Source organism: Vicugna pacos, chromosome 31 (genome assembly GCF_048564905.1).
Source record: "Vicugna pacos chromosome 31, VicPac4, whole genome shotgun sequence".
Classification (NCBI taxonomy): Eukaryota; Metazoa; Chordata; class Mammalia; order Artiodactyla; family Camelidae; genus Vicugna; species Vicugna pacos.
This window is the reverse complement of record NC_133017.1, coordinates 16,644,205-16,666,748: the sequence shown is the minus strand read 5'-3', so window position 1 is coordinate 16,666,748 and position 22,544 is coordinate 16,644,205. Positions and strand designations below refer to the sequence as shown.

Sequence of the window (22,544 nt, the reverse complement as noted above, 5' to 3'; positions counted from 1 at the left end):
GCTTATCCCTCCCTCTCTGCATTCTTTTCCCTCCCCCATTAATTTTCACAGTTCATTTAGTACTTTGCATTCATCCAACCAGTACTGATTACATATTATGTAAGACATAGGCCTAGACTTTAGGAAGCTCACGGTTTGGTTTTCATAAGATCAGGACTCAACCCTGTGGTACAGATCTCAATACTATACCTGACTTCTTCTTGGTTCAGTGATTTCTCTGATCCACACCTAAACATAGTAATTAGCACTTGATAGGTTGCTAAGTTCTTGACAAATACTTTTGTTATGGAATACTGGGGCTAATGACGGTAGTTAAGAATGCTCATAGCAGATGATAGACAAGACTTTTAGGTTCATTGTCTTCTGGGGGTAAGCTCAGTTGTTCTCTCTTTTTACCAGAACAGCAAGAGATCTAGGGACTTAAAAATTAAAATTATGAAGTTATTATATAGAAAAGAATCCAAGCAATGGTGAAGTATATATAAAGAAACAAGTGACGCTGCCCCCTCCTCTTCCCAACACATTCTACCCCAGTGTTCTTTCTATTGCCCATAACAAACCTCCCTAAAACTTAGTAGTTTAAAAAAACAATAATCATTTTGTTATTCTGTCTCAGAGTTCTGGGGGTTGGCTCGGTATGTGGTTTTTCACTTGGGATCTTTCTTCTGGAGTTATCTGAAGGTAGCTCACCAATGTGTCTGATACCCAGCTTGGGAGAAGTCAGACAACTGACGGCTGGGATACCTGCAGCTTCTTACACACCTCTCTCGGTCTCTGTGATCTCTCCAGTATGATGGCTTCAGGATAGCTGGACTTCATACGTGGTAACTCAGGGCTCCAAAGGCAGGTGTCCCAAAAAAGAAAGAGGGCCAGACATTTTTATGATCTAGGCTTGGGAAGCTACACGGTGTTACATACCCAGGCAGTCATGCTGGGCTGTCCAGATTCTAACAGGGAACACAGACTCCGTCTCTTGTTGGGAGAGTGGCAAAGTTCTTGAAGAACTTTGTTTGAAGGAAATATTGTTGTTGCAGTTATGAAATATACAACACATCAGGGATAAATGATATTAATAATTTTGTTTACTGTCATACCCTTTTTTGTACATATCATATTTCCAAATATATTGTACTCTTAACTTATATTTTTATTTAACAATATATGATGGTGTCAGTAATAAAGACTCAGCTTTTTTTTGAATATCATAAATTAATGAATCGTAATTTCCTATAACCTTTTGCCTAATGGTAGACATTTAAACTTTCTGGAGTTTATATGTAAGAATCTCTCTTGACCAGTAGTGGATGGGCTTACAGTAAATGCTGCAATGAATAGGACTGTGTAGTCAAGAGTTAATAAGTTTTCTCTTTATTCTGCTCTTCCAACCATCAGGAAACTGTTTCTTAAATTTTTTTTCCCTTTGCTGTTGCTGCCTCCTTCTCCTTTCCCTGCTCTGACCTGTTCAGTAATTCTGTGCTTCTGTCTTCATCTCCAAAAAGATGTGGAAGAAATGGGAATATCATCATATATAAAGTAATCTTATCTGGCACTTTTATCAGTTCAAGGGTTGGGTTTTTTTTTTTCCTTTCTTCCTGTTAAGTATAGAAAAGCCATTAATTTGAACTGGTAGTTGATCAGTTAATCAAAAAAAATTGGTTATAGTAAGAAAATCATTAAAAACTAATTACTTAAACATTTTACTTTGATGAAAAAATATAAATATACACGTTTTAATTAGTCATTTGATACAGGGCCTTGGTTCTCAATTGGGATGATTTTACCCCCTGGGGATAGTCAGCAGTGTTTGGAGACATTTTTGATTGTCAAAACTGGATGAGGGTCTGCTGTTGCCATCAGGTGGATGGTCGAGAAGCCAGAGATGCTGCTGAGCATCTTCTCATTCACAGTATTAAAACTAAGTCATATTGTGCTTCTCACCCCGACTCCCACCTCCAAACAAGGAACTCTCTGGTCCAAAATGTCCAGTGTTGGGATCAAGAAACCTTGATCTAGGGCCAGGGCCTTTTCCTGTTGTATGAATCCACAGGCTGGCACTCTGCATCATACTTTCATGCATAAACCATACCTATAATGTATTATTTATGATTTCAAGTTTTGATTTCTTTAAAATGGAGAGAGACCTTAAAGACACTTATTATATAATCTGTGAGTCAAATTTTGATATTTCATTATTTTCCCTAAGTCTGCAGTAATCTCACCCATACCCAATCAATAGCATTTCTTTTTTAAAGTAAATGATCTACTATACCAAAGTATTCCATCTGTTTTTTAACTTAATATTATAGAAACAATTCTTCATACTCATATTTTGTTGTTTTAGATGAGATATAATTAAATTCCACAATTGCAAGGACAACTTATATAAACAGTGAGGGAACAAACCAACTTACTCTTGGTTGGCACACAGTGGAGAATATGATATAGTAGACTTTAGTATCCCATTCCAGTTTGTTTTAGAAGGGAAATCTAGAAGGTTGATTGTAATGATTGGTTAAGTGTGAGCTGGCTAAGAGCTTCTATATGAATAATTAGGAACTGAAGAATTTTTTGCTATTAAAATTTTTTTCTCAAAGTAAGGTCCCTGAAAACTAATTCTTAGTTAAAACAAAAACAAAAACAAAAACCACACACAAAGCAAAAATAGACAAGCAAAAAAAACACAACAAACTATAAGCATAATATAATGTTACATTACAATGGGGTTTTGTCTTGCCCCAAATTGGTAGGATTTGTGAGGACATGATGGAGGAGAAGGGAAAGGGCTGATGCTGGTGGTGGCCTCCAAAAGATTAGCAGTGCTCTTCTCTCTTGATTTACATGCTTTTGTGATACGATTTCAGTGATCTTTAGGTATTTGGGATAATCAGGAGTGTGTTCTGTTGAAGAGTTATTAAATTATTTTGCTGGGTTCCAGTCCCTCTCATGAAATATATTTAATCATATTTTCAGTTTGCTTCAAAGACCAGCTGGTGTTATCCTGTTTAACAGCTCTCTGTTTTAAGTAGGCTAACTTCCATGATTGTTGTCTGTATTTCTAGATTACCTTCATCTGGACGTATGCATATTAAACCCCATCAGCCAGTCTCTTGCCTTTTACCAAAACATTCCTTATACTCCTTTAAAATACCTAAACTCAGTATGTCAATTTTTACTAGTTAATTAAAGACTTGGTTCTGACTCATTTTCAATCTTTGCTTTACTTGCAGAATTTTTCAGCTTTAATTATATGATTTTCAGAACATATGCATAATTTTGGCTACATGAACTTGTGCAAGCTGACTCACTACCTAATAAAAATAGTGTTATTTAGAATTTAATCAGAGATTAATCACAGAAATCCAGAAACTGGCGTTTTAGATACTCTAATGAATTATCTAGTAACCAGTGGGAAATATAGCGTGAATAGATGGTTGATCTTCTCGGAGCTAGAGGATTAAACTGAATTAGCATAGGACTGTTAAAGTTGTTAATTACTATTTCTGTAGTTGTTGGGGGAAAATGTTAACTTTTTTTTCCCCTGTACTTTCTGCTAATGATGGTGATTTCTTTATTGAGAAAAATTTGTAAGAGAATGATAAGAGATTACTTAGAGCAGCATTGAGTGGGTTAACTCTTAGTTAATGAGATTTTAAAAACTTACTCTTTCCCCTCAAGCTTACATTAAAAACAAAATTCACTGTATTAAAATTTATTTTGTGTATTTATGTAATTGTCTTATATGACATTTATAAAATATATTATATTTATAAAATACTCAGTATCTAAACAGTTTTTAAACTTTGCTTATGCATTTTCCTTTCCCTTCAAGCATAATGGGATAAGTAGAGATTTTTAGGAAAAACTTTTTGAAAATGATAGTTTTGAGTGGATTACCAAACTAATAATTTCATGCTGATCAAGATAGTAAATTTTAAATCAAATACATTTTGTAAATTATCAGAATTATTTGGAAAATAAATGGGATTTTTGAGGAAAATTAATTTCTTTTAAAGGAAAGATTATTTTCCAAATGAGCCATATATGTAGGGTTCAATATAGAAGAGACATACTAAACATTTTAAGGCAGTTTATTCCATGTGTGTGGTGATGGTGTTTTGCATTGTTGGTACTTCTTATCAACAAGCTATAATGTGGAATCCTGGAAAGGAAGGGACCAGTAATAAGCTGGTTTATCACTTGCGTCCAATAAGGAATGAAGGAAGAAGGATGTTCTTATTGCCAAGGTAGAACTCAGGCCACTTATCTCCTAGTTTCGCACTCTCTCCGTTGTTCTGCCTGTCACCAAAGACAGCTGAAATTCACTGTGCTCAAATTCTACAGATCTGTGATGGGCACTCACAGGATTTGAATAACTTCCTTTTTCATAGATGGGTCTAGATTTTTAACAGTAATTCAATTTATCTCTCTTTTGTTTTCATTATTAGTTCTTTGTATAGTATACATTATCTGAACAGTCTCATCCAGGTAATATGAAAATGATTTGTTCAGTCATTGGTTGGTTATATGCCTTTCTTTGCACTTGACTCTCTTGTCTTAGGAGGCCTGCGGGCTGCTCAGCCTCTCTCTGGGATCTTAGGCAGCTTCTCTTCTGGTTCTTTTGAGTCTTCCAGCCATTTGCTGACCCTTTCATTATGAAGCTCTTCTCGCAGAGATATCTTAGGTAATATTCGTATGCTTAGTCATTGTGTTGCCTAGTATAATTCATTGATAGACATTTGAGACATCATGTGTTTAACGTGTAGGTATGAGTTTATATTGATGTAAATATCATTTTTCACATTAATTTACAAATGAGCATAGGAACATTTTTTGGTTTGGATTGTACTTTTATTTTAAAATGAAAATGTAATCAGCTTGCCTTGTTTTGATTTGCAGAACCTTTCCTAGGACCATATTTTATCCAAGTTCAAAGACTAGGTTTATTTTGTTTATTTCAATCTACTTTGCCATCCAGTTTCCCTACTCCTTAACCTGGCAGTTCCCGCTGATTCTTCATGTTTCAATTTAAATATAATTCCCTAGACTAGGTGAGGTCATTCTTTAACGTGCTTCTGGAGTACTCTGTGCCTTCCCTATAGTAACACTCATTACAATTTTTTGTAATTATTTGTCTTTCCTCTCTTAAAACTTCAAACTACATAGGGATATGAACCATGATTAGAGGTACGTACATATACACACCTGTATAGCACCCACCATAGCGCTCGACACATATTGTTCAATAACTATATGTTAAATGAATAAGAGACTAATCTGTTCAAACAGAGAACGCCTTCTTGTATGTCAGTAGAGCCACTAGAGATAGGTAAGTTTCCTAGAGCAGCTCTGTCCAGTAGGAATATAATGAGTGGCATTTGTAAACTTAGATATTCTAGTAACTATGTTTAAAAATGTAAAAAAAACAAATGACAATTTTAATAATATCCTTTATTTAACTTAGTATGTCCAAAGTATTGCCTTTTTAACGTGTTATCAGTGTAAAAATTGAGATATTTACATTCTTTTTCATGCCAAGTATTCAAAATCATTATATATTCTACACTTACAACACATCTCAGTCAGGACTCACCGTATTTCAAGGGCTCAGTAGCTAAACATGGCCAGTGGCTACTGCAGTAGACAACACAGTTTTAAAATTTCCGCTTTATCTTCATGCTCCTCTCCCCATTTCTTCAAGTTGGCCACCTGCAGTGAGTGAAACCATCCACGCCTGGAGTTTTTTTTGTTGGGGTATTTTTAAACTATGAAGTCGGTTTCTTTAATAGCTGTTGGATAATTCAGATTATTTCTTTTATGTATTTCAAGGAGTTGGTCCATTTCATCTAAGTTGTTGAACTTATGGACACAGGTTTTTTTTACTTTATTCATTTAAGCTCTAGGATCTGTAGTCATATCCTCTCTTTGAAAAAAACTGTACCTGATGAAATGTTTGTGCTTCATTTGAGTATAAACATCATTTTACCGACAGCACACCATGTTTAAATGCTTCCAACCTTTCACTTAGCATAATTGTCTAAAAGTAGTAGAATTGAGATCATTCAAAAACATAGTCATTTTCTGGGGCATGAGTGAATAGATAACTAAGAAAAGGTCTACTGATGGTGTTTCTAGTGTGAAGGAAAATCAGGGCTGGGCTAACAAGATAACTCAAGTCTAGGAATGTGAAAGAAAAGCTGGGCTGGGCTAACAAGATAACTCACAAATCTAGTATTGGAATACTGATCTGAGTTCTGCGGGACTAACTCGTAAATCTAAGTTAATTAGTGTTGGTTTGCTGTTCATGTTTTTTTTGCTAGCCAGCTGGATTTTCAAAGAGATATATCTGGCTTTGGAATGTTGGTTTGCTGCCCCCCTGCCTCTACTTTTGTGATAATGATGCTGCTAAAGCTGTTCCATGCCTATTGGCTGAATACCCCAAGCTTGTACTTTACCCTATAAAACCTCATGCTCACGTCTTGGAGGTGCTCAGAGCTTTGGAGCAGAAGCCCCCCTTAGCCCGCCTGTGTAATACATCTGAGTACTCCAACCCTCCAAGTGATGCTTGTTTCTTGGCTGGCCTGTCGTTTCCGTAACAATAGTATATTATCAAAGTCATTAAAGCACCTGAACTCAGTGAAGACTACTAACCAGTTTTAAATAGCAGGAACTTCTCCTGAAGACATTATCCAAACATTGTTTCAACTTTTAAAGCACTGATATATTCTGTCAATTTTAAATTGAAAAAGTAGGGCATTAAAGAACAAGGAAGTTATTTTTCTTGACCAAATTACCAACAAAGAGGAAAGTGGCAGACAGAATATTGGTTGCACAATGTCCTGGTCATAGCCAACTTTTCTTTAATGATGAAAGATTAATCCTGGTAGCAAGTATATACAAAAGAAAGGTGTAGGATATCTACAACCTGAATGACCTGTTTATAATTCGGAATGTCAAAGTATTACACGTGTTTACTTTTCTTCCAGCAAAAAAAAAAAAAAAATCCTTAAAGGGTAATAAGTAATTTTTGTGTACCAGATTTTGTTGTAGATGTTCTAAGGGAGAACAAGCAAAAAAAAAAAAAAATCCTGTTTTAAATATTTTTGTAAAATGAATATTCAAAGATCATTGTTAGAAAAATTTAGTCTTTGTTGATACTTTTTAAAGTCCAGAGGTAACTGTGCATATGAATTTTGTTCGTAGGTGAAAGTTTTGCAAGTAAGTGAAAGTTAACATTACCTTAATTTAAAAATGAAAGTCTTAGTCAAAAAGATCTTTCAAATGTTAAATATTATAAAGAACAAGCAAAGTGTTTTTTCAATAGCTAGGCTTAGAGATGTATTGCATACAAAATTGGCTTATGAATAAACAATTATGTTTATTATGACAAATATAGCATTTTAAAAATATTTCTTCCAGAATTTAACACTAGCTGGGTAAATGTAACAACAGCTGCAGCTTCAAATCTGTATGTTAACCTTTTATTTACATTGTTTCTTAAGTCATTCATCAAATCTCTATTAAGTTCCTTCTCTGAGCAAAGCACAGTGGAGGGGCTTGGAGTACAGTTGTGAATAAGACAGACTTATTCACATTAAACTAAAAAGTCCTTCATATTTACGTGTCAAGAAAGGCAGTCAGTTTCTTTATTAGAATTTTTTTGTTCTAGTTCAAATTCAACATTAGCTGATGTGTTACATGTACATGCTCATTTTAACTCATATATATTTATTCCCACCCGTACATATATATGTACATCAAATGACATGTTTGGAACATAATTATTAGAGCATAGTGGTTAACAGCATAGACTCGAGTTAAGTTACCTGAGTTTGAATTCTCAACCTGCTGCTTGCAAGCTGTGTGATCTTTAACAAGTTAATACTATCACTGGCCTGATAAGGTTGGATTAAATGAGTTACTTGGTGTAAAGCACCAAGTACTTAGTGCCTATTAAATACTTAGGGCTCTGTTAGTGTTATCATTATCCTGTTGACTGCTACCAACATTTTGTCGGAAAAGAAGTGATTCTGTTTAATACGGAAAAACTTAGGATAAAGCCTGTGAAATCTCGATTAGCTTGCAAATGAGCTGTTTCCTATGTTGTCAGTTAAAATGTTGACTGCTACCAACATTTTGTCAGAAAATAAGTGATTCTGTTTATTAATTTGGAAAAACTTAGGATAAAGTCTGTGAAATCTTTGTTAGTTGCAAATGAGTCATTTCCTATGTTAACTGCTTTTTTTTGACTTTCTTCTCTGATTTGACTTGACATGCTCTTTCAGCCTCCATCTCACAGGCCAGAACTTTATCACATAAGTGGCCACCTGTACTTTCAAGGGTGTCTGGTGATTCCCATCGCCACCACAAACAAAATCAGAGTTTGGTTAGTAAGGTTAAAGGAAAAAACAATTTTCAACAGGCAATTAGCAATGTCTGTCATACTTGTTTCTGTAGAATCATTTTTCTTTCTCTTGTTTTTATAGTACATATCAAGAAGTTTCTTTGTAAGCAAAACAAAGGAATTATATAAAATTGTTACGGAAACGACAGGCCAGTCAAGAAACAAGCACGACCTGGAGGGTTGGAGTACTCAGATGTATTATGCCGCCAGGCTAAGGAGGGCTTCTGCTCCGAAGCTCTGAGCACCTCCAAGACGTGCGCATGAGGTTTTATAGGGTAAAGTACAAGCTTGGGGTATTCGGCCAATAGGCATGGAACAGCTTTAGCAGCATTATCATCACAAAAAGTGGAGGCAGGGAGGCGGCAAACCAACATTCCAAAGCCAGATATGTATCTTTGAAAACCCAGCTGGCTAGCAAAAAACATGAACAGCAAACCAACACTAATTAACCTAGATTTACAAGTTAGTCTAGTAGAACTCAGATCAGTATTCCAATACTTAGATTTGTGAGTTATCTTGTTAGCCCAGCCCAGCCTCTCCTGCACATTCCTAGACTTGTGAGTTATCTTGTTAGACCAGCCCGGTTTTTCCTTCACAAAATAAGACTGTTGAAAATAAATATTTTATAATGTGTACCACATACCATCTTTTAAATCTAAATTATTGGCAAATGATTTGTTATTATGATATAATATGGTATTGAGAGAGTCACCAGAAATCCTTTCAGGAAATATTTGGCTGCCCTTTCTCCCAAACCCCTTCCTCTTTCGTCTGTTTTGTTGTTGTTGTTGTTAACACATTGCTTTCTGGCATGATATTTTAACAAATTTTTTCCCATTGAACTTGTTATTAATTTATAATCTTAATTCAGGTGGGGAGATTTAAAGCTTAGTTAGATCACTTCGCAATACTTAATAATTCCATATGATTAAAAATTGACAAATGTAGGAAGTTACATAGTGACTGTTGAAAAGTCTGTTTGTGCTTCACCCACCAAGTTCCTTCTCAGACCCCTTCTTAAACTTCTGGTTTGTTGTATATCCTTATAACTTTTTCTATGCAAAGACATAATCTTATTTTTAATTCCTTTTTCAACAAAGGTGGTGCATTACATATGCTTTTCTTCATCTTATTTGACAATTACGGAATGGAATTTTTTTCATATCAGTACATAGAGAACTTCCTCATTTCTTAAATTTGTGAAGTATTGCATTGTGTGGATGTATTACCCTTTATTTACGTAGGTCCCATATTGCTCATTCCATTTAGATTTGGCTAGGATACAGATAGCACCATATTCTTCTATTATTATGGTTTTAATTACTTAAAAGAGCCATAACCAAGATAATACCGATAGAGGAAATAACAATGACCATCAAAGGTGTGTTTTTTTATACATTTGGCATAGCAGATTTAAATGAAATTCAAGAAAAGTCATGTGTGTTGAATTCCTGCCAACTGTAAAACTGTAGAAGTGTTTTTATTCTCAGAAGTTAAAACAGCTTTTTAGAAATGATAATCTCTGAATTTGACATACATGTCTAAAATATGAATTTCACTTTTCCCTAGTGAAAAATAATATACAAGTTTTGTCTGTCATATTAAAGGGAGACTGTATCATGAATTTGCTTCAAGAAATTGGTTTGAGTTCATTCATAAGAAACTGTAATACAAAAAATATAGTCAAGCCCCAGCTGAGTCCCAAGAGATTAAAAGCTCCCAAGAAGCAGTGTTGTTTTGAACGGCAGGGTCATTCATAGTGAGCAAAATGTGGAGAAGAGCAGAAGTTTTTAGTTGTGTGTTAGGCTAGATTTAAGGTAGCTCTCTGTGACTGGTGTGCAAACCAAGCTTCTGCAAACTTCCAGAAGGAGGGAAACCAGAGGCAGGAAAGGTGGAGCGTAACAGAGAGGGAGAACTAAAATGGTAAGCACCAAGGTGACAAGAAATTTTGTGGGTAAGCAGAAAGCAGCAAACTGGGAGGAAAATTCAGATAAACTGGGAATTGTTGGGAAGTTGGAAGGAAACTGAGACAAAGAACTTTCAAGGAGTATCCAGGAGTTGATACAGATTTTGCCTATTTCTGAAAATATGCACAATAGCAAATACCTAAATATTCAAAAGATCTAGATTATTCTTCCTGAATGAAAGTATACTGACATACTTTAGAAGGTTTGTCAATGATCAGTATTGCTACCATGGAATATTATTCCTTTAAAATTAATTCTCAAGTAACCAGAGTGCTTAGGATCCATTCATGATCATTCCCGTTAAATACAATATACTGTAAATAATTGTTGATGACATCACATGAAAGACTTGAAATGATAACTGAGTTTTCTTACTAAGAGTTGAATCCAGGGTAATTTTGTTTGGCTTAGTAACTCATAGTGTCTCTTTTTACTTTTTTCATATATTCATATATTTCATATATTTGCATATAAGTGACTGTCACATTTTTGTGTCCAAAGTAGTGTATTTCATTATTGAATGCCTGTGAACCTGGATTCCGTTCTGCATCCAACTATTATGCTGTCTACCAAAAGCTATATAATTAGGTGAAGTTCTATACATGCATTTATTTGGCCATTAAATAATATTCAGTTCTACTTTGTGATTAGTACTGTAGTAAGATACAGGGGGAAAAAATACAATTGCTGTACTCCCCTGTGAATTTACATTAAGATCTCCTAAGTTCAAGATGTCACATTCCAGACAACCCTTGAATATTCTCAAAAATTACTTCAAAAAAAAAAAAAAAGAAAGAAAGAAAAGAAGAAGAAGATAAATGAACTTAAATATAAAACGGAAACAGACTCATAGGCATAGAATACAAACTCATGGTTGCCAAGGGAGGGAGGGTGGGAAGAGACAGACTGAGAGTTTGAAATTTGTAGATACTGACAGGTATATATAGAATAGATAAACAAGTTTATACTGTATAGCACAGGGAAATATATACAAGATCTTGTGGTAGCTCATGGTGAAAAAGAGTATGACAATGAATATATGTATGTTTATGTTTGACTGAAGAATTGAGCTCTACACTGGAAACTGACTATAACTCAATAAAATAAAATAAAATAAAAATCACTTCAGGTTGCATCATGAAATTTCCCCACACTTAGAAATGTTATTATATATAGGACAGAGTGTTAACAAAAGTTGCAGAGTAAAACTTCAAATGTGCCATCTTTATAGCAGAGTTGTTTAGTGATTTTTCTACCTCAACATAGTTGTCACAATGAGTTTATTCCCATGAGGATGAAACATTTCTTTTTTGGGGGGGGAGCATTTCTCATTACAGAGTCCCTCTGCCTCTCCATAATACCATAAAGATGTTCCTGGTGTTCCCTGTGGGTCTTCCAGAGGGACCAAAATCACTTAGGCTCCCTGACCCAGGAGATGGAGTGGATCCTCTTCCTTCCCAGTAGTATTGGAGAGTTCCTACAGAATCAATCTCAGTTCCCAATGTTGGCTTTCTTTGGAGAAAGTGCCCTTTGATTATGTTGGACTCACCTCTTATCTTAATAAACAAACAAAAATGTATTTTAAAATCAGGTAGATTTGGAGACCCTTTGAATTTATCTATTCCTAGGAGCTTTCTTCTAAGACAACCTAAAAAAGTTGAAATGGTCCTTTGCTTTTGAGACCCAGTGACTAGTAATTTAGACTGGTTTTTAAATAGAGAATGTACCAGGAAATTTTTTGTTTCTTAAAGAAATAGCTAAGGTAGTTAACATTATCCAATGAAGCTGTGTTCTTCTTATCAAAAAAGTATGTTAGTGTATAATTGTGATCTCTGATTATTGTGATCTGTCTCTCTTCACTCTTTTTTCCTTCACTCTTTTTGTTTGAAAGAGACAATCGGAATTTAATGATTTATTTTTAAAGTGAGCTTATTACCAGCAATGTCTTTTGTGTGATGTGAACTTGTTTACACATCACTAGAAAGACTATTCAGAATTACAAAATACATGACCGTGCACAGATCAGTTTAAGATTAATGTATAATTAGTTTCCTAACAGTCGTCATATATCTAGCAGTATAGCAGTGGTCTATAAATGTAACAAAGTTAGTAACTCTTTTACTCTGATTGAAAGTTTAGCACTTTGGCTTATAGCTAATCTGGTTCTTATCTTTTATTTATTACTCATTTGTGCTTGCTTAATAATCCCAAAGCACTTGGAATTCACAGTGCCAATCAGAGTTGGAAGAGAGCCCTGAAATGTAGCAACTGTCAGTCAAAAACCAAACCAGAAAGCCACAAGAGCCCTCTGACTCTTGTACATCGTGATACTTACTAATCAGCTAGCACTAACAGTGCACCCACTTTTATCTGACCTCAATTTGCAGACGCCTCCTGTATGTCAAGACAAGTTAGTATTTTAAAATGCCAAAATGCTTGAGTGACTGTTTCACCTAATGTGGCATAATTATTCTATTGATTAGTACAAATGGTCGAGGGAAAAAGGCACTACATACAGTATTACAGTCTCCTTTTAAAATATTAATAAACATTTTCCATGTCATTAGATGTTGAATTCCCCAATTTTTCCCTAGAAATGTATATTAATGAATTCTGTGTGTCATAATGTATTTAACAATCATCTATTGTTTGACATGTGAATTGTTTCCAGTATTTCATTATTCTAAGCATTCTTGTAATTTAAAATTTGTACACATCTATATAGATACAGATATACTCCATATTTTAAAGTCTCTATAAATACATAATTTTATTTTAATAGTTGCCCTACTGATGCCTTCATACATATATAAGTAAGCCTATTCTTGGTATGTTCTTTTAGTATAGATTTTGGAAAAAAAAATTGATAATCTTTTATCAGAAGGATAATTTAAAATGCCAGATAGTTATATAAACCATACATTTAATGTCACTGAAGACCTGAGTACTCAGGAAAGACTTTTTGAAATATTAGTTATTTGCAACTGGACCTTTGTATAAGTACTCTTGGTTGCCTAGTCAGTGGGTCTCTCTTTCTCCGTCCTTGCGGAGCTCTGATTGTGTTCTTGGGTAGGTTGGTGTACCTATACTTGACCCTGACTGTAGCTGAAGAACACTAAGATATTGTTTCTCAGTGGGGATGGCAGAGTAGGGGAAAAGGAAAAGGGTTTTTTGCTAAAGATTATTGGATTTCTCAGTTAACTTATTCCAAATCTGCCTTATCTTCCAGACTTACTGTTATATGAAATAGTTCTTATAGTTTAAAACATTTTGAGTGGTGCTCTTACTTGCTCCTAAAAGCATATTGGTAAAACTTTGAGAGAATTGGTTTTGAAAAGGTGAAAAATCCTGCATGTAACATTTCCAGTGGGAGAAATCACATAAGCAAAGGTGAGAATATGTTCAAGGATTCATCAGACTGATGGATTCAAGTAAGTTTCTCAAGTCTTCCTTCAAAAAATGGAGTGTTACCACATCAGACTTTAGGTTTTCAACAAAAGTGGTATCTCAGTCCTAAAGAGTCCTGTAAGGACTCTTGGGGCATCTGAAGGCTACTTACCTCATTTTCTCCAACAAGCTTGAAACTTGGCTTTCAGGTTTAAATTGTATTTCTGGTTCTCCTATGAGGAAAGTTACAGTCAAAACTCTGTCTTGGGAACTAATTAGGGAAACACTAGTTCAATGTCATGTGCTCACACATAGCCCTGGTCTGCAGCATAAAGTATGGAGGTTGTGCTAGCATAGAACCTGTTTAATTAACAGTGACAGTTTATTAAATAATATTTTTCTTGTGCCTTTCAAAATACTTAGTTCTCTGTTAATGGGGAACTTGATCTTTCTCATCCTTTCCCCTATGGGAGTAGGGTGAGGGTCCTAACTAATCCCTTCTTTTTACAAAATTCATTAAGAAAAGAAGTATATAAGCACTTCCTGTGTGCCAGACTCTGTTTAAAGTCCTGGGAATATAATGGTGAACTAGCCTGAAACTTTCTTTACTTTGATAGAACTGGGAGGACGGATGTACAAATAAACAAGTAAGTAATTTTAGATAATTCTAGAAGTTCTAGAAGAATATATGTCAAGGTTATGATACAGTGTTTTAAATTAAGAGGTCAAGAAAGGTCTCTCTGACATTTGAATTAGCACTCAAATAAGAAACTAGGTGTGAAAAGAGTATTTTAGGCAGAGTGCAGTTAAAGACTCTAAAACAGGAGTGAGCTTGGGGTATTTAGGAATCTACGGAAGGCAAATGTGCCTAGGGTGTAGGGAGTGAAGGATAGAGGCTGAATCTTGTACGACAGTAAACTTCATGATAAGGAATTTAAACGTTATTCTATGTACACTGGGAAGCCACTGTAGCATTTTAAGTAGGGGCATGGTATTATTTGAATTACAGTTTTAAAAGATCATTTTGGCTGCTGTTGAGAATGGTGTGTAAGCTCTGTTTTATGAAGAAAGCAGAGATTAGTAGACAGGAATAGACAATGTAAAGCCAATGTATAAATTATGGGAATCCCTTATTTAAGTTCTTCGATCTCATACTCATCCTTTTTTTTATTTTAATTTTTTATTTTTTGTGGTTTTTCAAAGAGTAGATTTAGCGGTATTTCAATTGACTTTATTCTTTCTTATGTTTTTCCCTTATCAACTCCTTACAGAGAAAAATCTTTTTTTTTGAGAAAAATCTTTTAATCTGTTTTTCTTTCAGTAAGCAGTAGTTTCAGTTAATTAGAAACTAGCCACTTCAAAACTTAGTGAATTGAAGCAATAAGAGTTTTTTATTTCTCATGATTTTGAGCATTGGCTGGGCTGATCCTCTGTTGGTTTTGCCTGCGCTTACTCATATGACTCCATTCAGGCGGAGGTTTGGCGAGGCTGAAGGTCCAGGATAGCCTTACATGCATGTCTGACTGTCAGCTGATCAACCTTGGTACTCCTCTGCATGGCCTCTCAGCTTCCAATAAACTAGACCATCTTCTTTACCTGATAATTTCATGGTAAGCTCTCCAAGAACATGAAAGACAGAAGTTACCAGAAGCTCAGGGTTTAGTTTCTGAAGTTGTATAGCCTCACTTCTGTTACTTTGTTGGTGAAGACAGATCCAGTCAGATTCCTGGCCTCTCTCTTGATGGAAAGAGGGGCAAAGCCACATTGCAAGGGAACAGTTATTATGAGCATCTATGAAAGTAATCTGCCACAGTCCACTTTCTGTCCATTAAAATTTATATTTCTACCTCATGCAAAATACACTCATCTTCTCCCCTGGTTCCCCAAAGTCTTACCTGATTGCAACCTTACTCTCCACGTCCAAGATCTCTTGATCTACATCAGGTCTAGATAGGAATAAGGCTCTTCAAGTTCAGTTCCTTTAAATCCTTAATTCAGAGACTTGTGAATTAAAAACAAATACCAAATCAGTGATCTAGGTTTCTAGCTTAAGAAACTAGGTAAAGGTGAGCAAATTAAACCCAAAATAAGCAGAATATTATGAACAAATTTATGCCAGTAAATTTAACAACTTAGGTACATGATCAATTCCTTGGTGGACACAAACTATCAAAACTCATTCAAGAAGAAAATAAATAACCTGAAAAATCCCTGCATCTATTGAAAAAATCAGATTTGTAGTTAAAAATCTTACCACAAAGAAAACTCCCAAGTCACTTGGGTTCTCAGTGAATTCTCCCAAACATGTGAGGAAGAAATAATATCCATTCTACATGAGCACTTTTGAAAAATAGAAGGGAAGAAGAACCCTTCTCGTTTTATGAAGCCAGTATTACTGTGACACCAAGACAAAGACATGACAGGCAAAGAAATCTCTAAGCCACTATCCCTCAGAAACACATGCAGAAATTATTATTAAAATATTAGGAAATGATAAAATAATAGTTTGAATCCAGTGATATAATGAAAAGTTAATACATCATGACTAATGTAATGTCAAAAAATGTGAGGTTGGTTTAACAGTCTAAAATCAGTGCGATTGACCGTATTAACAGACTTAACTAGAAGAACTATAATCATTTCAGTAGATGCAGAGGAACACCATTCATGATTTAAAAACAAAACAAAGCAAAAAAACAAAAAACCCTCAGCAAACTAGTAAGAAAAAATCCTTCCATAAACTGATAGAGGTATCTGCCATAAACCTAAAACTAGCATTATACTTAATAGTGAAATCCTGAATGCTTTCCTCCTATGCCCAGGAACAAAGTAAGAATTTCTGCCTTTAGCACTTATATTCAACAGTGTACTTGCCAATACAGTAAGGAAAGAAAATAAATAAGAGGCTTATAGATTGGAAAAAAAAATAAACAAATGGAAAGTGGAAGTTAACAGTGCCATTTACAATAACATCAAAAAAATAAAATACTTAATAATACGTGTGTACAAGAGCTGTTGCTGAAAACTGTAAAACACTGCTGATATAAATTAAAGGCCTAAATAAATGGAGCTATCTAATACGTTCATGGATCAGAAGACTCAATTTTAAAATTTCAATTCTCCAAATTGATCTATAGATTCAACAAAATCTCAGAGAAAACCCTTTTTTTTTCTTTTAGAACTTGATAGGCTGAGTCTTTAATTTATATGGAAATCAGAAGACGTATATGACCCTTTAAAAAAAGAAAAGGAAGAACAAAACTGGAGGGATTGCAGTATCTGATTTTAAGGCTTAAAGTTGTGGTGATTAGAACAGTGTTGTGTTAGAATAAGGATAGATCAGTTGAACAAAACAGAGGCTAAAAAGACCCACACATTTATGGTAAGTTGATTTTTGCCAAAGATGCCAAGGCAATTAATTGAACAAATGGTGCTAGAGGAATTGTATATCTCTATGAGGTGGGACCTTGACCCTTGTCACATATGTAGAAATAAACTTGAATGGATTATAGTCCTTAACCTAAGTGCTGAGACTTACTATAAAACTTCTAGAAAAAGCACAGAAGAAATGTGACTTTGCTAAGGCAGTGTTTCTTAAAGAAGACCCAGCGAGCATGAGTGATAAGAGAATGAATATTTACAAATTTCACTTCATCAAAATTAAAAACTTTGAAAAGCGTGATTGAAGAGCAACAAGGTCATGTTACAAATAGACATGCATACTGAGATTTGTAGCCTTATTTTGCAATCCATCACTCCAGTACAGTGTAGAAGAAATAGTGCTGAGTTTAGAGTCAGGAACTTCTCATATGTAATCCTAACTCTGACACTTGTCAGAGATGTAATTTACTAAATTATTTGGTGGTATTATGTTCTGGGAGCCTTAGTTTTCTTTCTTTCTTTTTTTTTTTTTTTTGAAATGGTAATATTAATGCCTACCTTATAGGATTACAGTGATGGTCAAAAAAAAAAGGAAGATATAAAAAATAGAGTGCTATTGCTTTTCTTATTTAACATATCATTATTTTGATTGTTATCATTATTGTTATACATATAGTTGATACTTAATTCGTCCGCTTGTAAAATAGTAAGTAGGAAAGGACCTCTCTCTTTTTCACATAACCAACTATAATTAGCTCTAAGAGGGTCTAAATTTTAATGTTTCAATAGATATGTAAACAGATCTATAAACTCCAGTTTACCCTTTGGATCCTTGTTGACTATGGAAACCAAAAGTGGGTATAGCCACTTTTTTTCATTTTCTTTTAAGAGAACTGCTCATGCTACTTTTGTGTATGCCCTATAGTTTTATGCCAAGCCAGTCCTTTTCACTAATAATATTTTTATGAGCAATTAAAAAACATCTTCTAGGTGTGTAGAGATAATAATAATCGTATTACTCATTAAGTGAATAGATGTCATAACATTTAAATATATATTCCACAACAAGCACATGAAAAGATGCTTAACATCCCTAATTATTAAAGAAACGCAAATCAAAACTACAATGAAGTATCACCTCACACCAGTCAGAATGGCCATCATCAAAAAGTCTACAAACAGTAAGTGCTGGAGAGGGTGTGGAAAAAAGGAACCCTCCTACACTGTTGGTGGGAATGCAAATTGGTGCAGCCACTATGGAGAACAGGATGGAGATTCCTTAAAAAAACTAAAAATACAGTTACCACATGATCCAGCAATCCCACTCCTGGGCATATATCTGGAAAAGATGAAAACTAACTTGAAAAGATACATGCACCCCAGTGTTCATAGCTGCACCATTCACAACAGCCAAGGCATGGAAGCAACCTAAATGTCCACCAACAGGTGATTAAATAATGAAGATGTGGCATGTTAATAATAATAATGGCATTTGCAGCAACATGGATGGACCTAGAGATTATCATACTAAATGAAGGAAGTCAGACAGAGGACATGTATCACATGATATCACTTACATGTGGAATCTTAAAAAAATGATTCAAATGAACTTATTTACAAAACAGAAACAGACTCACAGGCATAGAGAACAAACTTTTGGTTACCAAAGGGAAAGGGAGACGAGGGACAAATTAGGAGTTTGGGATTAGCAGATACTATATATAAAATGCATACTACTATATATAAAATATATAACTATATATATATTTATATACATAACTATATATAAAATACATAAACAACACAGACCTACTGTATAACACAGGGAACTATACTCAGTCTCTTACAATGACCTATAATGGAAAAGAACCTGAAAAAGAATATATATATATTCTGAATCACTTTGTTATACACCCTGAAACTAACACGACATTGTAAATTAACTATACTTCAATGAAAAAATATATATACTGTGTATTATATATTTAAACTATAATAATAATAGAACTAATTGATCATTAGTATACTTTTTGCCTGGAAACTTTCTCCATGCACTTTTTTTTAATGTAGTTAGGTTCAGTTCTACTTTAAAACATGCTGTTATCCACTGTGAGGAATGAAAGACAGTTAAGTGGTTCCCGAGAACATATTAGGCACTTTCAGCTAAAAAGAGAATGATTTCATGTCAAATGAGACAAACTCCATTGCTTCACAAATCCACTTGGCTTTGGCACAGAGAAAATGACTTTTGTAATATCTGAAAGTTAGATTGTAGAGACTCATCCATGACTCATCCATTATATATTTAAACTTTCTGTATTACAGAGGTTAAGAACCTTTTCTCTATGAAGGACCACTGAACCAAAGAATTAAAAACAACAACAAAGGCCACTTTCAAAAAAGCCAAATTAAAGGATTTGGGGGCAAGGAAAGTAGAAAACATTACCATCGTTCTGCTTTTACAGTACAGTATTGTTCTTCATTTTATATCAGGGTAGATAAGATAGGTTATGAGACAGTGGTATGGAAGAGAGCAAAAGGAAAAAATTATTTGTCTTCTATATTCCTTTTTTCTGTATTCTGTATGTCCTTTCTGTATTCTTTTTCAGTTGTTGGTCCACCATCTTTTCAGTCCCCCAAACTATCTTGCTGAGACAGGGTAAGAGAGATGGACAAGAGGAAGGACAAGATTGGTAGTGAGGATGATATATAGCAGAGGTGGAAAAAGATTTATAAGTTTGAAGTGCTTGTCAGTATTTCTATACAGATATCCGAAGACCTTTGGACTGTGGTAGTAAGTTATTACTGTTTGTTATCCATACTCATTGAAATTCTGTTTTTCTTCTTAGCAGTTAATCATTATTCCTAACTTCTGATCCTTCCAACTGTGTGTTACCTGTAACTCTAAGGAAATTATGCTTATATATACAACATTATCACTTGATAGAGTACTTACTGTAGGCCAGATGGATTCATAAGCCAAAGACATCCAGTTCCTTAAATCAGTCTTGATATGGCATGGAATCTTCTTCTTTATGGCTTTGAAAATGTCTGTTCTTCTGTAGAAAAAGTCCTTTCTGTTTATGAAAATACAGTAAAGCCCAACGGATTTTCTTGAGTACAACCTAGTGATTGTATCTGCTAACGTTGCCAAAACAAACCTTTGGGACTGGAGACCTTGTCTTTGTATCTTCTATAATATTTTGCACAAAGTAGAGGCTTAATATTTGTTAATAAAAGTAGAACTATTGTTTGTATCATAGAGTCATCCATGTGTTGGAAAAGGAAACAAGGAATTAATGTGTTTGATGACTAAGAACAACATAGATTTTCAGAGTGTGACCATCAAGAGCTTTCTTGAAAGCACATTCTGGAAGAAACCTGAAAAATCACTTTAAACCATTAGAAAGTGCTATTTGAAGGTGAAGCATGTCTCGCCATATCTCTGCACTGTTGTCCCTCAGTATATTGTGCTGCTTTGTATTTTCCCCTCTTCCCTCCAAACCTTCATCCACAGTTGCTTTTTTTTTTTTTAATAACTCAGTTATTAGGTCTCATCAGGGGTGCCTCATTTGTGTATCAAACTCTTCTTTCTCACTGTCTGAGAAGACCACCTGCCTATTACATTACTTTCATTTAATTAAAGCCAGGACAAACTGACGTTTGCCCCAAATGTTCATAGTGGAGTTCTTATGTGTCTAGCATCCCAGGCTTAGTCAGTTCCCCATATTTCATATTACAGACTTTGATATCTGTCCACATCCTAATGATTAGGAAGCTATACTGTTAAAATGAAAGAGCAGTGTGGAAATGTGACCTTGCACAAGTCAACCTCATTCAGCTGGCTTTCTTTATCTGCAAAATTGAGAGAATTAATGTGTGTCCTTGAACCTAATAGAATTTGTTGTGAGTATAAAATTAAACAAAGCTTTGTAAGCTACAAGACCTCTGCAGCTTTAAGATGTTATGCGAATGATATTTCTAACGTACCACTTAGGAAAGATTGCATTAAAATGAAATATTCACACTCCTGTGAAGCAGCAAGTGGTATCTTTTCAGTCTCTTATTTATCTATAGTAGCCTCTTTATCCTCTATCTGTGGAAATTCAATCTACCTCTAAAAGCCTAGGGCAAATGTCCCCACCTTCATAGATTTTCTTTTTACGCCCTAAATTAACAGTGATATCACCCCCTGGAATTCAGATAACTTGGCAACTTCTTAATGGATGTCACAGTTCTCTTAATTTTGTATTCTTTTCATTCCACCCCAAATACCAAGTGAACCATCTAGATATTTAAAAAAAGTTATTAGACTAAGGTGGTAGTCACTCACACCTTAATGTGTCTGAAATCACATGGGGCTTCCTGATCTCACCTTTAGAAGCTGGGGATCAGGACTTCTGCTTCAACCACCAGACTTCTCTTCCGTCAGTCTCTTGCGTTTCACAAGGCCCTTCCCACAGTAGGACTTTTGTATATGATAGTGCCTTCACCTAGAATTTGTGTTTCCTTTCTTTGTCTTTATAATGCTGATCCTTCAGTTGTGAGCTTTATCATTAATTCCTAGTGAATCCTTTCCTAGGTCAACTTTCCCACATTATATGTTCTCATAGCTCTGGGTACCCCATCTCAACACTTATCACAAGTAAAACTTTGCCATTTATTTGTATAATTATTTAAATAATGATTCCTACTTAACTGCCAGCTCCATGAGTGTGGACACTTTGTATGTTCTTGTTCTCTGTTATATTCCTGTTGTCAGGATATATGCCTGTTACAGTTCCTGGAACACAGTTGTTACCTAAAAAATTTGAATAGGTAGGTGAATAATAGATTACAAACACTTTGACAAACATTGAACCAGAAGTTTTGGACCCTTACATTCAATCCCTGGCTTACAACTGACTTGTAAATTTTCTCTTAAGCTTTCTATGTGTGCTTTGGAATCTTAAATTGAATGAACCCTTTCCTACCTTCCTCAGAGGGTATTGTGAACATCAAATGAGAAATATGAAGATACTCTGAAAAGTATAAAGTGCTTTTCAAATATAAAATTACATTAAATAGCTAGTAATGTAGGTGAGAGACACTGTCATGGATATAAAGTATAATACATGGACCATGTTAATGTTATTTTTTCTGTAAACCATAGGAGTTGCATTTCGAGATGAAGTTTTATCTCTAGTTCTTGTATATTGGACTTCTTGCTTAGAAATCCTGTTTCTCACAATCCATTGTTTAGGATAGTGAGTATCATTTATTTCCACTTGTGAAAAGCATATGAACCAAAATTGCCTAAAATTCAAATTCAAAAATTGCCTAAAATTCAAATTCCTTTTTATGGTCCAGCAAGCCCTATGGTATTAGTACAAATCCCATCTGTCACAAATGGCTTACCTTTGTGTTTA

At 34.7% G+C, this 22,544-nt stretch overlaps 1 protein-coding gene and 1 long non-coding RNA gene across 17 annotated transcripts in view; one reads left to right on the top strand and one right to left on the bottom strand.

The window, feature by feature from the left end:
* Positions 1-22,544, top strand: part of HMBOX1 (homeobox containing 1) — a 134,944-nt gene that overhangs the window by 12,070 nt on the left and 100,330 nt on the right. The window lies entirely within an intron of this gene.
* LOC140690780 (uncharacterized) lies at positions 11,632-15,750 on the bottom strand. Its single transcript, XR_012066100.1, has 3 exons — positions 15,651-15,750; positions 13,928-13,988; positions 11,632-11,924 (listed from the first exon to the last, which is right to left on the bottom strand). It is a non-coding gene; the product is annotated as an uncharacterized lncRNA (long non-coding RNA).